The sequence below is a fragment of the Netta rufina genome (assembly GCF_964035555.1).
Source record: "Netta rufina genome assembly, chromosome: 1".
NCBI classification, from domain to species: domain Eukaryota; kingdom Metazoa; phylum Chordata; class Aves; order Anseriformes; family Anatidae; genus Netta; species Netta rufina.
The window spans coordinates 92,332,384-92,345,226 of record NC_140123.1 but is presented as its reverse complement, the minus strand read 5'-3'; the positions used below and the strand labels follow the sequence as shown (position 1 = coordinate 92,345,226).

The 12,843-nt window shown below is 46.3% G+C and overlaps 1 protein-coding gene across 6 annotated transcripts in view; it reads left to right on the top strand.

The window, feature by feature from the left end:
- The first annotated feature begins 512 nt into the window (after positions 1 to 512).
- Positions 513 to 12,843, top strand: part of PKNOX1 (PBX/knotted 1 homeobox 1) — a 46,243-nt gene continuing 33,912 nt past the window's right edge. For 4 of the 6 annotated variants that reach the window (XR_014618954.1, XR_014618955.1, XM_084298152.1 and 1 more), the window contains exons 1-2: positions 513 to 615; positions 9,827 to 9,914. The gene's annotated coding sequence lies outside the window, so the exon portion shown is untranslated. Of the gene's footprint in view, positions 616 to 9,536; positions 9,668 to 9,826; positions 9,915 to 12,843 lie in introns of those variants that run through there. The other 2 variants (XM_084298153.1, XM_084298151.1) reach the window with 1 other exon arrangement.

The window sequence follows — 12,843 nt, the reverse complement described above, 5'->3', positions numbered from 1 at the left end:
GGGGAATTGGGGAAGGGGAATAGGAGAAGGGAAATAGAGGAAGGGGAGTAAGCGGGCAGGGGAATAAGCGGGTAGCTGCTGTGGCAGTCCCAGCGTGAAGGGGAGCGAGCGGGTAGCTGCTGTGCTTTGTGGGCACCACTGCGCCTGTGTCGGTGCGGAACAGTCTCCTAAAATTTAATTTCCTCCTTCCTCTGACCACTCGCGCCTTGAAAGCGGGGTTGAGACACCCCGGGGCCGTTGTGGCAGCCCGACACCCCCTGAGGCGAGGCGAGGCGTCCCCCCTACACCCCCCCAGCGCTCAGCCCCTTGGTACCTCCCTCCCCCCCCCATAACGAGGAAGTGGTTTCACCTCCCCTAGCTGAGGGCGGGGGGGGAGGGCGTGGCATAAGACGCGACCACGCCCCCCCTTCATGCATATTCACGAAGGGGCCCGGCGGCCCCGCCCCCGCGCAGGGCGGTGAGCAGCGCCGGGGCGTGGCGCGGCGGCGCGCTGGCGTGGGGCCTCGGCGCGGGCGGCCATTGGCCCGGCGCGGCTGTGCGCGGTGACGCGCGGCGCGGCGGTGCGGGTCCCGATTGCTGCAGCCGCTTGTCAGTGTGACGAAGATTGGCACCCAGGTAAGCGCTGTCACTCAAACCCGCGCCCAGCCACACACACACACACACGCGCGCGGCAACCGCGCCGCCGCCTGCGCGCCCGCCCGCCCGCACGGCTTGCACGGGCGCCGCTCGGGCTCCGGCTCCCGCTGCACGGCACCGGGAGGAGGAGGAGGAGGAGGGGAGGGAGGGGTGGGAGGGGGGGGAGCAGCGGGAGCCGCGGCCGGGCACGGGCGGAGGGGAGGGAGGGGGGAGGGGGAGGGGAGGGGAGGGGAGGGAGGGGGGGGGGGGGGGCGCTCGCGCCGCGGCTCGCGCCGAGGTGGGGGGGGGGGGGGGAGGGGGGGGGGATGAGGGAGGGGAGGGGGGAGCGAGGAAATTTCTGGAACCGCCGCCCGCTGGCGGGGGCGCGCGAGGGAGCGCGCACGGGGGAAGAAGTGTAAGGGGGGGGGGAGTCTTAAAGGAGCCCCGCGGGGAGCTCCTCGCCCCCCCCCCCACCGCCACCCGAGGGTGTTAAAGGAGGGTTCGTGGGGTGGAAGCCGCCGCCGGGTTCGGGTGGCCCCTCTCGCTGAGGCGGCCCCCGCGGGCGTTGGGTTTGAATTTTTGAAAAAGGAGGAACGGGGGTGCCGTTGGGTGCGGAGAGCCCCTCGGTGTGGCGCTGGGTTTAACCCGCCCCGAGCCAGCAACCCCCTCACCTCCAAAACCACCAATTCCCAATTCCTTTATACCCCAAACCACCAATTCCTAATTTCTTTATACCCCAAACCACCAATTCCCAATTTCTTCGTACCCAAAACCACCAATTCCCAATTCCTTTACACCCCAAACCACCAGTTCTGAATTCCCTCCCCTCCAAACCCACCAATTCCCCATTTCTCCCCACGCGTCCTGTCAGCTTATTACCAATACCATCTATACGTCTCTCCTCAGCGCCCTGCTTGCACCTTTCCTTGTCATTTTACGATTAAAACACCTCCACAAAAACCCTCCGACGCTGCTCATTGTCACCGACCCGCGTGATTTTGGGACGTACATTTTTTTTTTTGGTCTGTGTATCCCCAGCCACATAAATGTCTCTGGCTTGTACCTGCCTCCCGTCTGGTCCCCGTGCAGTTAAACTGCCTCGCTGGGCTGGAGTTTTATCTCCTCGCCGTTTCCTGTGTGCTAAGAGGAAAAGAAAAGCCTTCGAGTGTTTTTATTTTGTGTGTGCTGCTGGTACAGTTTGGAAATAAGACGTATTTCCAAACGTATGTACTTGGAGATTTCACTTTGGCGTGTAAAACGTGTCGACGTGCCTTTTATATTAAAGACGTAACAGTTTATTCGTATGATTCCTCAATCTGGATAACGTAGCAAAGACGTGGCTTGTCTCTTGAAGTATTCCTATCTAGAAGTAACGTGTTAAAACTTAAGTCCTTGCAGCCTTCCCTGAGCGCAACTAAAAAGAGCAGAGTTGGGCGAATGAAGTGCATGTGGTCATGCTAAATTCTCGAGTCTTACGCAGTGGATGTGCCCCCTGGAAGCTGCACTTTCTTTCTTTTTCAGAGTTTTGCTTTTGGCCTGTATTGTTCTCACACCTTAGCCCGTCCTGTAAGTGCAGCGCTGTAGGAAAGTCACAGCAATTCCGCTTGCTACTACAGCAAATTCAGAAGCGTGTGAGAAGCAGACGAGTTTCCCAGAACAGAGCGACTCTTTCTTTCGCTGTTACTAAGCCTTGCTCTGACAGCCAGGAGCCAGCGGCCCGCAAACCCTCTCCTGTGGTGTTTCCATCCCGCGAGGAGAGAGGTGTAGGCTGGCTTGGCTGACAGAGCATTGCTCCGTGCTCCAGGAGCCTGATGCTGCCTCGGCAAAACCGGCACACGTGAAAGTTCAAAACAAAGCAGATTAATATTTTAATTTCGGTGTAAGTGAGGCTGGATCCATTTGCGTCTGTGTGCGAAATTTAAAATTCCGCAAATGCTACTTCTGCCTTGCAGCAGCAGCAGCTGGTTGCTTCGGTCTCGCTTGTTGAGAGAGTTGGGAGGTTTACAAATGATAAGTCTCTCGGGGGGTTGTTTTACCACAGCTCAGTGCTGTACAAAATGTAAAACAACTTAGTGCTCTTCTAAGCAGAGGCTTCCGAGAGCAAGGAAAAAAGCTGCTGATAGAGTGCTTTCCTTTGCTTGCTCGCTGCCAGATGTTGCCAAAGCATTTTACCCAGCTCATTACAGCTCTGCCTGAGATAATCGAATGCTAAAATATTCACGCTGGTTAGCGGGTTCTTCACTCCGATCAGCCAGGCTGTTTCGTGTCACAACTGTGTGGTGTTGGTAGCACAAGTGGAGCTGGAAGCGGGGCAGAAAATAAAGACGCCAAGAATCTGGAAATGCCAATCTTTTTGTTGCTGGAGCATTGCCGTGCTTTTAGGAAGTTGGTAACGGGCAGCAACTTGGGTTCTGTGCCAGCAGCATGGGGATACTGGGTCGTGTATGTTACCGAAGGATAAAAAGGAAGTCAGTGTTAGAACTGGAAGTAAAATTTGGGGCTGCTTGGCTTCACCTACTCACTTATCGGCCTTCATACAAACACACTCGTTTTTGTTTTTTTTTTTTTTCCTCCCCTACATATATGTGTAAAGGAGCTCTTTGCTCTTTTTTTTTTTATTATTATTATTTTCTTTTTTTTTTTTTTTCCCTACAGGAAAGCCATTTAAACATGTAAAACAGTCAAATGGAGGTTTTTGAAAATGGGAGGTAAATGACTGATAATCCCGTACTGCCCCTGAGCCTGCTATCCAGACAAGTAGGGAGACTGCGGAGTGCTGAATGGGGGAATTTTGTTTATTTATTTATTTATTTACCACTAAACTTCAATTTATACTTTGCTTGTGAGCTTTTCAAATTCTCTGCTTTTTCTCAAGTACAGAGGGAAAATCTGTTTTTAAAAAAAAATCGGAAATCTGGCTATGGTTCACATCCTGCTTAGCTTTTTGCAAACTGCATAGCAAACAAAACAATGGGAAAAAGGGTATTATAACACTTTAGTACTGAAAAAAAATAAATTCCAAGTCTTTCATGTTCAAAAGAAACAGAGGTTTGTAAGACAGAAAGCGGAGCTTTGTGCATGCCTAGAGAATAGGGGAATGAAAACGTGTGCGCTGTGCTGTATGTTTAATAGCTAAAAAACGTCCAGGTCTGTCTCCGCTCACGTAATTCGCATCTTCTAGTCCCACCTGTGTGTGTTGTAGGCCATGACAACTTGGGGTTTTTATTGTTTTTAAAGGTGTTTTCAGTAGCTTATTTCTTAGTCATACTGAAATTTGCCATGATGTGTATATTTGAGCAGGGTTATTCCGGAAAGTTTAGGCTAAAATGACTCAGCAGTTTTGAAAAAGACATCAGGAGAAAGTAAATACGGTGACTGAAAGAGGAAGAAAAAGTGTGTGTTTGGCTCAGTTAAGAGCATCTCAGCACTTGGGCTCTGGTATTGAGCGCTGCAAGGGTGAGGGGAAGGAGTGTGAGCGTCGACAGGGTGCGTGTGGCTGCTCCTGGGGGAACTTCAACAAGGTATAAGCTCTGAAAAAATGGTTCAAGTATATTGCTTGGCAAGTGCTTATGAAATTGTCAGCATATTCTGTGTAACGTGAGTGTTGTCCCGTCTGCTGCGCATCACCTGGCTGTGCAGTTGTCGTCTGGACCAAGTAGTTGAGCGTGATGCTTCCCACAGCAGTAGGTACTGGGTAAGTGCAATCCTGGGTGGTCTGCCTTCAGCTGCACCTCAGCCCCGGGGTGCTCAGGTGGCAGCGGCACTGATGAAGATTGGCATTCATGGGGAGATGGGGACAGAGATGGAAGCCTGGTGGGAAAGCAGTAAGCCCAGGAGCATGGAAAGGACGGTGCGAGCAAAGCTACAGGTGGTGAGAGCGGAGAGAATGAGAGGGCAGGAGGTGGGAAAGAGGAAACCTGATGTGGAAGGAAGAAGGGGCAGGGTGGGAGAGGCAGGGAGCACGAGGGGCACTGACAGCAGCCTCCAGCACGAGAGGCTGGAGCGGGGAGCATCTGCCGTGCAGGAGGCAGTCAGACTGATGGCCTCTGGTTCGCTGTGCTCCGCTGTTTGCTGAGGAGCAGGAAAGGGAGAATTGTTGTTTAAATAAATGCCACTTTGAAAAGAAAACAGCGATTTGCTCCGGGGCTTCGCATTAGTGGTGAAGTGGGGTTGTTGAGCCAAACGTTGGAGTCGGAAAGGGAAAGGTGCTGGAAAAGTTGCTGAGCAATTGGAACCAGATCTGGCAGCTGCAGGGCTGGGATTTTGTCGCTTTAGATTATCAGCTAGTCCAAGTTCATGCTTGGTTCATTGACAGGCTCACAAGTCCACTGAAAACTATTGGTTTTGAAATTGTCAAGGACATAAAAATAAAATCATTGACCACGGAGCGTCTCCGTGAAGTGTTTAAATGCCTGAAATGTGTAGAGGGGGGCTTGTTGCGTATTCAGCATCTTAAGCCCATTTTAAAGGCAGTTATTAGCTAAATAAAACTCATCATCTTCCTTCGGTTGTACTTCAGTATCATTAGGGATTAGTCTGTTATAGAAGGAATCATTAGAAACTTTATTAGTTTTGTAAATAAGAATGTTGGAAAACTTACAGATGCCTATGAAGTGACATCCTCTATGAAAGTCCTGCTAACGTTGTAAAGTGTAATTAATAGCAATAAAGGCATAGTGAGATGGGTTCTTATTCTGGGTCTCCTTTATGAAAATAACTATAAACACAAAACACAATTTCAGTCGTAGCTTATTGGGTGCTGATGCAAGTCTTGATTAAAATCAGACTCCCGGTTCTTGGGTGTAATTCATTTAGTTTAATTCATACGGCTAAGTAGGAAAGTTGTACCAGAAGCAGTTCCAGCTGCCCAACTGCTGCTACGTGTCCTCTGGTCTTCAAGCATTTCGTGGTTGCCTTTCTAACGCGGTCCTCCCATCACTACAGCAGCAAGGCAGGCACTGCGCCCTGTTTGATGCGAGGTCTGAAATGTCACAGTGACAGCGTCTTGGGTAAATCTTGAGGGACAAAATAATTCTTCTCTGCCCTGTAATAACTAGCTAGGTATGCGGCATCATGATGTGCGTGCCGGGATTCACAAACAAGGACCATAACGTCCTTCAGTCTGCAGCGTTAAGAATGCAGGGGGGAAAGAGCTAAAGGAATTGTCTTTTACCGTGTGGGTAGTGGGAATGTATGAGGGAGTGATGGGAAACGCTTTTGCTCCCTCCTCCTCTTAATCCCAGAGGAGTCTTGGAGCAATTAGAGAAGGAAGGTTTCCTTTCCCCCACATTTGGCTTTCCTTTTACCAAAATTTCCTTCCAGTCCCCTTAATTCCTTACTACTTCTTTATGGAGCTAATAAAGCAGCATTGAATTACAGTGTGAAATGGGTAAGAGTAACTGAGATGCCGCAGGAAGTTTCTTGAATTTGAGTCTTAATGCTTGGAAGAATGAAGTTTTCATGACCATGAGGATTACTTTCTGCAATGCCAAGAGCTACCTGGAGCCAGGATGCTTAGGACGCTGAGACGACAGTCTTTTACGACCAGATTGGAGTAGGATTTCTCATCTTTCTTGTAAAGAAGCACTATGGCAAACTGACGATTACATGAACCATGGTTGTGTGCGCTTCCCCAAAACCGAGTTGGTGCAGACCCGAAGGACGTATGCAGAATTAAGGAGCTGAAGACCCAGCTGCCCTGAATTCTGCTTCCATTGCTGTGCCTTGAGAAATTTGTTACCTTACACGTCCTTAATATCTACTTTATCAGTTACTGCATATGCAACTGTAGCTTGTACTACAGAAAAAAAAAGGAGTGCTACTTTTTTATACAGTACTTTTCTGTATTTGGTACCTACAAATGGGAGGATTTACAGAACCCCTTTAAAATTCAGGGAGCAGGGTTTGCTCAACTTGTGTGAACTGCTAAAGGGACACAAGTCTTTTCATGAGGTGGTTTGTCGTTTATCATGCTGAGTGGCAGTGTGTGGTGATGCTTGGAAGATAAAAGCCTTTGATGCAGATTCTTTGTACGCCTTGTTAAATTATCACATGGGATGATTGGAAAAAAGGAATGCAGTGGAGAATTAACGGGACAAGAAGGCAGTACATACAGTATTGGAGTGGTCCTGGTGAAGGAAGTCGGTGTTACACGGTACATACATTCAAAATCCTGCATGCACAGGGAGGTTAATGATAGGTTGCAGCTTGTATTTCTGAAGAAATTCACCTTTAGCAGTGAATTTTAATTTATTTTTAATTTTCAGTTTCTTAAAGTATAAGGTGCATTCTTTTTAATTTAATCTCGTCTTCGTTCAGATTAATACATAAATAACTTCATTGCATCACCAAACAATCGGGGAAAAAAATGACACAAAGTAAATCTCATTTTACTGCAGCAGAAAATTGGTTTGGTGGCTTTTTTAGGGCTCGTCTCCCAGGGAAATTGACAGAGGAGCTGTTGTGTAATAACTGGTTAGCTGTATCTGGGTAGTGCAACTCCCCGAGGCTGGTATTATATTCCTGAACAGGAGCGTCGTCTTTCTGAAAGTGCAGTATTTCTAAATAATGACCGCACTGCGAAACTACAAAAGACAGAGGAAATGAAAGCCACCTTGCTCCTGAATGCGGCCCACGTTCTCGTCAAGCGCAGTTTTAATAAACTTGCATGCAGCAACTTCACGTTGGTTTGGTTGTCTTAATTTTACTAACCATCTCTCTGTAGGCAGCTTGATGGAGATAAAGACCCATTGCAGCAGGGCTAGAATGAATTTCTGCCTGCAAGTTGTCATCTGTACTCCACATTTTGCTTCATTATTAGTATTTGAGTCTATAAACATATCAATGTATCTCACCCTTAATGTATGCTAATATTTGTCTATATGACTGTATGCATGGGTCTTTGTTTCTTCCTGCCATGCAAAATGAGCATGGTTGAGCAGAGGCTTCATTTGTGCTTGAGTGAACAAGGCCGTATTTTACCTTGGAACAAAAAACTTCAGCTGTGATACAGTTTTCAAGTGACAAAGCAAGCAGCCATCTGTTGTGGTGTTGTAGCTGTCTTCTCTACCTTGATAACGGGACTTCAGAGCTCGTCTGCAAGAGGGGTAAGAGGAAGAAAACATGCTGGCAGTGGTAATTCCAAGCTTAGGCCCCACAGTGCCTTGATATTGTCCCCAGCCTTTAACACCACGTCTGCTCCCTGTTCTTGCCTCCTCTGAGACAGATGGGAGGATAAAACAAGCAAGCTCGGATCTCAATCATTTTCTCCTCCGATACGTTTTAGGGTAGACTCTGTAGTGTCAATCTCTCTCAAGTGTCTTTTGGAAGAAAGCAATAAGACTGCAATGTTCTCTGGCTCCTCAGCCAAACCTCTTCCTCTGTAGCATCTTCCACCTGGGCCTGTGTTTCTTGAGTACTTCCTTCCTTCTGCCCTCGATTGCTCATACACGTGGTCGGGAGGCTTGCTGATACCAGCTGCAGGCGTTGCCAGGAAGGGCCACTTTCTTCTTTGTACGTGCTATATTTCTTGAGTGATGCAGTCTGGCAGCAGTGGTGCACTGGGTTCATTGCTGCGGTAGTTTCTGAGTGGAAGGAAGAGCAGGCTCTTCAGAATGACGATGTGAAGTGCTCCTTTAAGTCTGAGCAGAGACAAGGCGTGGATAATGCCCGTTTATCTGGCAGTGACCTACATTCAGAAGACTCTCTGGATAGTGAGACGTCCTGTATTTGAAAGTAGCCCTGTAAGTTGAGGTAGGTGAAAACGAGTATCAAAATGACAGAACGTGGATAGTGTGTGAAGAAGGGGTGCGGTGTCTTCTCATGGCAGAGTTGAGAAGCTCCAAAAATGAGAGAAGGCCATTCCTGGGGGACACAGGTCTTTGAGAGCTTTAGAGAAAGCGTTGAGAACTAGCACCTCATCTGCCCTTCGAGGCTTCATGAGTGGGTACGCCAGCGTGGACTGAGACTCCTAGCCCAGTAGTTGATCTCCAACCAGCGACTAAATCACAGGCTGCCTTATAGCTCCCCTGAGTATCTTCCCAGCTCTTCCAGAGCGAGGTTTCATGTACTCGAGATGGCCTCTGTATTGGCTGGCCTTCAGCGTTTTGTTTTTCTGTGAACTCGCCTGAAAAAACATTACTTGTACACTATGCACAGGTAAATTCCGGTTCTCAAATGTAAATACCAACTTCATCTCGCCTTCAAAAATGGCATTATCTTTGTTACAGGTTTTATACAGATGGCAAAACTGGGAACATGAGAACTTTTTGTGAGAAAGGGAGATAGTCCAACTCAAGACGTCAGCTGTGTGTTTTAGCCATCATATTGTTTGGGTTGGCCTTTGTACAACATTAGTGCCAGGAGCCTCCCCTGAGATAGTTTTGCAGGCCTTCTTTAGTGCTTTTCAGCAGTTGTGTTTTCTAAATGCTTTCGCTATCCTTGCTGCTTTGCTTGCACAATTGTTACTAGTCTGTAAAGTAGCTTTAATGTGTCATGCAATGTGAAATAAAATAAATAAAAGTAATTTTAAGTGATATTTTTTGAAAGCTTTTTAAGATGGTTGAATAATTGTGTAGCAGAACCTGTCTTCTCTGAACATACGGTACCAATGATGGCTCATGCTCCTTCGTATGCTGCTACTGCTTACCTCGTAGCAGATTACTTGATTGTAGCCATCATTAGAATACATTCCACAGTCAAATCAAAGCATGATTATGAAGGAGACTTACACTGGGGGAAAGAGAAAAAAAAAAGTCTTTGACCTTTCTTGGCTTCATGCTGAATTTTTATGCAGAACTTCCTTTAAACCACTGATGAGTTGTTCCTATTTGCATTTTGTAGTTTTATTTTGGGATGTGTCTTGTCTAGTCTAAGCAGACAGACAGTGAACCAGAGAGTGAAGAATTCAAGTGAAGATTCAAGAACAAGTCAGCAGTCCAAACAGAGCTTTCTGTTACGAGCATCAGCAAAGACGAAGATAAAGACGAAGAACGAATGTAATACCATCAGGGGCTACTGTCCCCAGTACTGTGGGACAGTAGGGGTGATACAGGTTATTAAAAATGCAGAAAAACTGCAAAGAAAAATGCCTTTCAGTTTGCTTCTTCCTTCGGTGGAAGAAAAACGTAAACTTTTCTTTCATCATAACTAGTCTCAGAAAGAATGTTTCGTGTCATTGTCTCCTCCTGAACCTTTCTCTGTTGGTTCCTAGGTTCCTGCCCTGCACCTGGTCCGTCAGTGGGATTCCCTCTGCCGGGATGAGATAATGGCGTCTTCAGCCCGCTGAAGGAAGGAGAGGGGTGAGCAGCTTTCTCCCAGCAGGCTTTTGAGCTCTTTTAGAAAGTGGTGTGCCATGGGAGCAGATATCACTCTGCATTTTGATGCCAAGCAAAGCCAGTTCTAGATGCTTTTTGTGCATCAAACAGGCTTGAGGTTTTGATTCTTTTTAACTTTGTTGAATTGATTATAAGGGTGTGTGTTACACAGCAAACGCCAGGGCTCAAGTTAAGAATGAGTGAACAAGTAGCCATACTGATTCTGCCCGTCGCCCGTTTCTCTCTGAAGTACTTCAAAAGGACGTATATAGGGGAAAATTAAAAGGAACAATTACGTGTTAACAAGTCAGTTGGGTAGTTTCTTCACAACCTTCAGACAGTTAGTGGCTGGTTTATACCCTGAAGCATAACTATTTATATCTCTTACAAACATCTGTTGTAGCTTGTATATGTTAAAAATGATATTACTGAACTCCAACAGCGTACTTGCACCTTCTGTTAACGTTACTGGGTGGTCCCTGTGCTCTTAATTATGAAGGGGTAAGTAGAGCAAGTGAGGAGTGATGGACGTGAAGTAATCACTTTGAGTACGTGTTTCAGCTCACCTTTAATCTTTTTGCTTAGACACTCTTTAACTTGCACAGGCTGCACATTTCTAATTATGATCACCCCTCTCGATTTAGCTTCCTTTCTACTGTACGTTTTACCTCCGCGCTTGTTTTTATTTAAAGGCTTGAATTGTTTCCCTTTCAGTTTGGTTTGAGAAACAAAATGCTTTCACGAATTCCCTTTCCCCGCAGATGTCAGTGGTGTTTCTGGTTGCAGTTCATGTGTCAGCTTCCAGTTTACATGAAACGTTTCCTTGCGTTTTGTTTTCAAACTAAATAAAATGAGGTTAATTCTGTTCTGCGTGAAGCAGACTGGCAGACCCTCTCAGCCGCCGGCTATTTTTGTTGTCTGTAACTCTTTGAATGTAACACAACTGCACTGTTTTCCTTCTACTCTCAATTTCTTTCACGAAGAATAATTGGAATTTTTAAAGCTGAGCTGGCCAGGAGTCATGTGTGCTTAGGCCCGCTTCAGATACCTTAGGCCATATAGCGTTCGGCATAGCCGTGCTGGTTAAAGATGGTCCTGCTGTGAGTTGATAATCACCACACATGAACCAGAAATTACCACACTCGTAGGTCAGCCAAGAGCAGGGGTTGTGTGAGTGCACGGCAATGTGCCTGAGACAAAGTCAGCTGGTTTGCATCATAGCCACCTTTAACAGTGGGTCGAACTAGCCTGGCTGACTTTATGCAGAAGGGCTCAGCCGTCGTTCACGTGCTCGCTGAGCTCAGGGGTAGGGCTGTGGAAGCAATTAGCTCTGGCAGGGTGGCAGTGATAAACATCTGGGAGTGATACCAGCTTCATCTAGCATCGCTGCTTACCGAACGAACATCTGCTGAGGCTGTGTATCTGCTAACTGGAACTGGGTGCCGGATCCTAAATTAGGTTATAAAAGCCAAATGTGTAAATACCTTTTCAGTTCTTTTTCTTGAAGTCTAACACAGTTTGTTTCTAACCACTACTGGATAATGAGGAGATGTTTCTCTTTAGTGAACTAAAGTAATTCCTCAGTTAATTGCCTCAATTTAAGTGTGTCATTAGCTCAATTTGTTCTTCTTGATTTGCAGTAGTTGTCTTCACTAAATCTCATCAGTTGCTATCTTGCCTAATAGCTTAATCTTCCTCTAATGTAATTATAAGTCAGAGGGGAAGCTCTTATGGGAAATGAAGAATATACCCACGTAGAATCCTTTCCAGCCATTCCACTGGGAGAGAGTGAGGCTGTTTGGAGAAATAGTCTGTGCATCTAGCTCAAAGCTGAGCACCTCTTTCTTCCGTCCTTCACGTGGACTGAGGTTGTTTCCAAATGCAGAATGTCTCTTCCTCCAGGAAATCTAGAAGGAGGGGTCAGTCCAGAAATTCTTGCCATTGTCTATTGTCTTCACCTCTTCGGATGCGTTATCTTTGTTGTTTCCCTCTTCATGGTGTTCTTTGTGTCATTAATATTAGCTCTCCTCTTTGCTCAATCTAAGGCATCCTAGGCGTACACTTCTTCAACTGTTTTACCTCTTCTTGTTTCCTCATTTCTAAGAACTTATCTTTCTCCCACAGTCAGACAATTTCTTCAACGACATTTTGTGAGTGAAACCACTTCTAAAATAATCACCAAATTGTGTTTACTGTTTCCTTGTTGACTGATGAGTGTGCTCTGCTCAAATGCTCTGTTTTGATTTTGAGGGTAGTCTGGTGTGTGCTTCTGATATCTCAGAAATGAAACGTGTGCCTTTTGGGGAAGAAAAGCAGGATTTTGCACGTGCCTCTTTACTTTGTCAGTACAGTCAATCATTAATGCCCTAGTTGTAAGCTATCAATTCTGAGAAAATAAACACTTAAACGTAATGTAAAAGCTTTCAGGGCTGATGTTTTAGCCCTTATAATGTGTTCCCTTAAAGTTCTCTTGGAAAGATACCTAAGCCTAAATACCTGATTTAACTTTAACATGGAATGATTCATAGCTAGTAAAAAAAAAAAAAAAAGTCTAAGGAGAAAGTGTGGTTTTGTAACACTTGTGTAAAACTTAAAAGGTATTCTTCATGCTAGTGTCAGCATGAGATTTGGGATTATGGGGATTGAGGATCTTGTTCTGTTGATGGTTTTTGTCTTTATTAATAAATATAAGCTAAGTGTTTGTCATGAGGCATGGACAGACCAATGAAGCCACATGACAGAAGAGATTTTGGATCCCTCCCCAGGCCTGTTTGTATAAAGAAACAGAATATTAACATTTGGGCTAGAGTTAGTTCACTTCATGTGTGAATACCGTGTGTTTGGTGTATGTTACAACCACACACAAACGCCGTGTGAGGCTTTTGGCTCGTCGAGGCACGACTTCAGGCAGGAA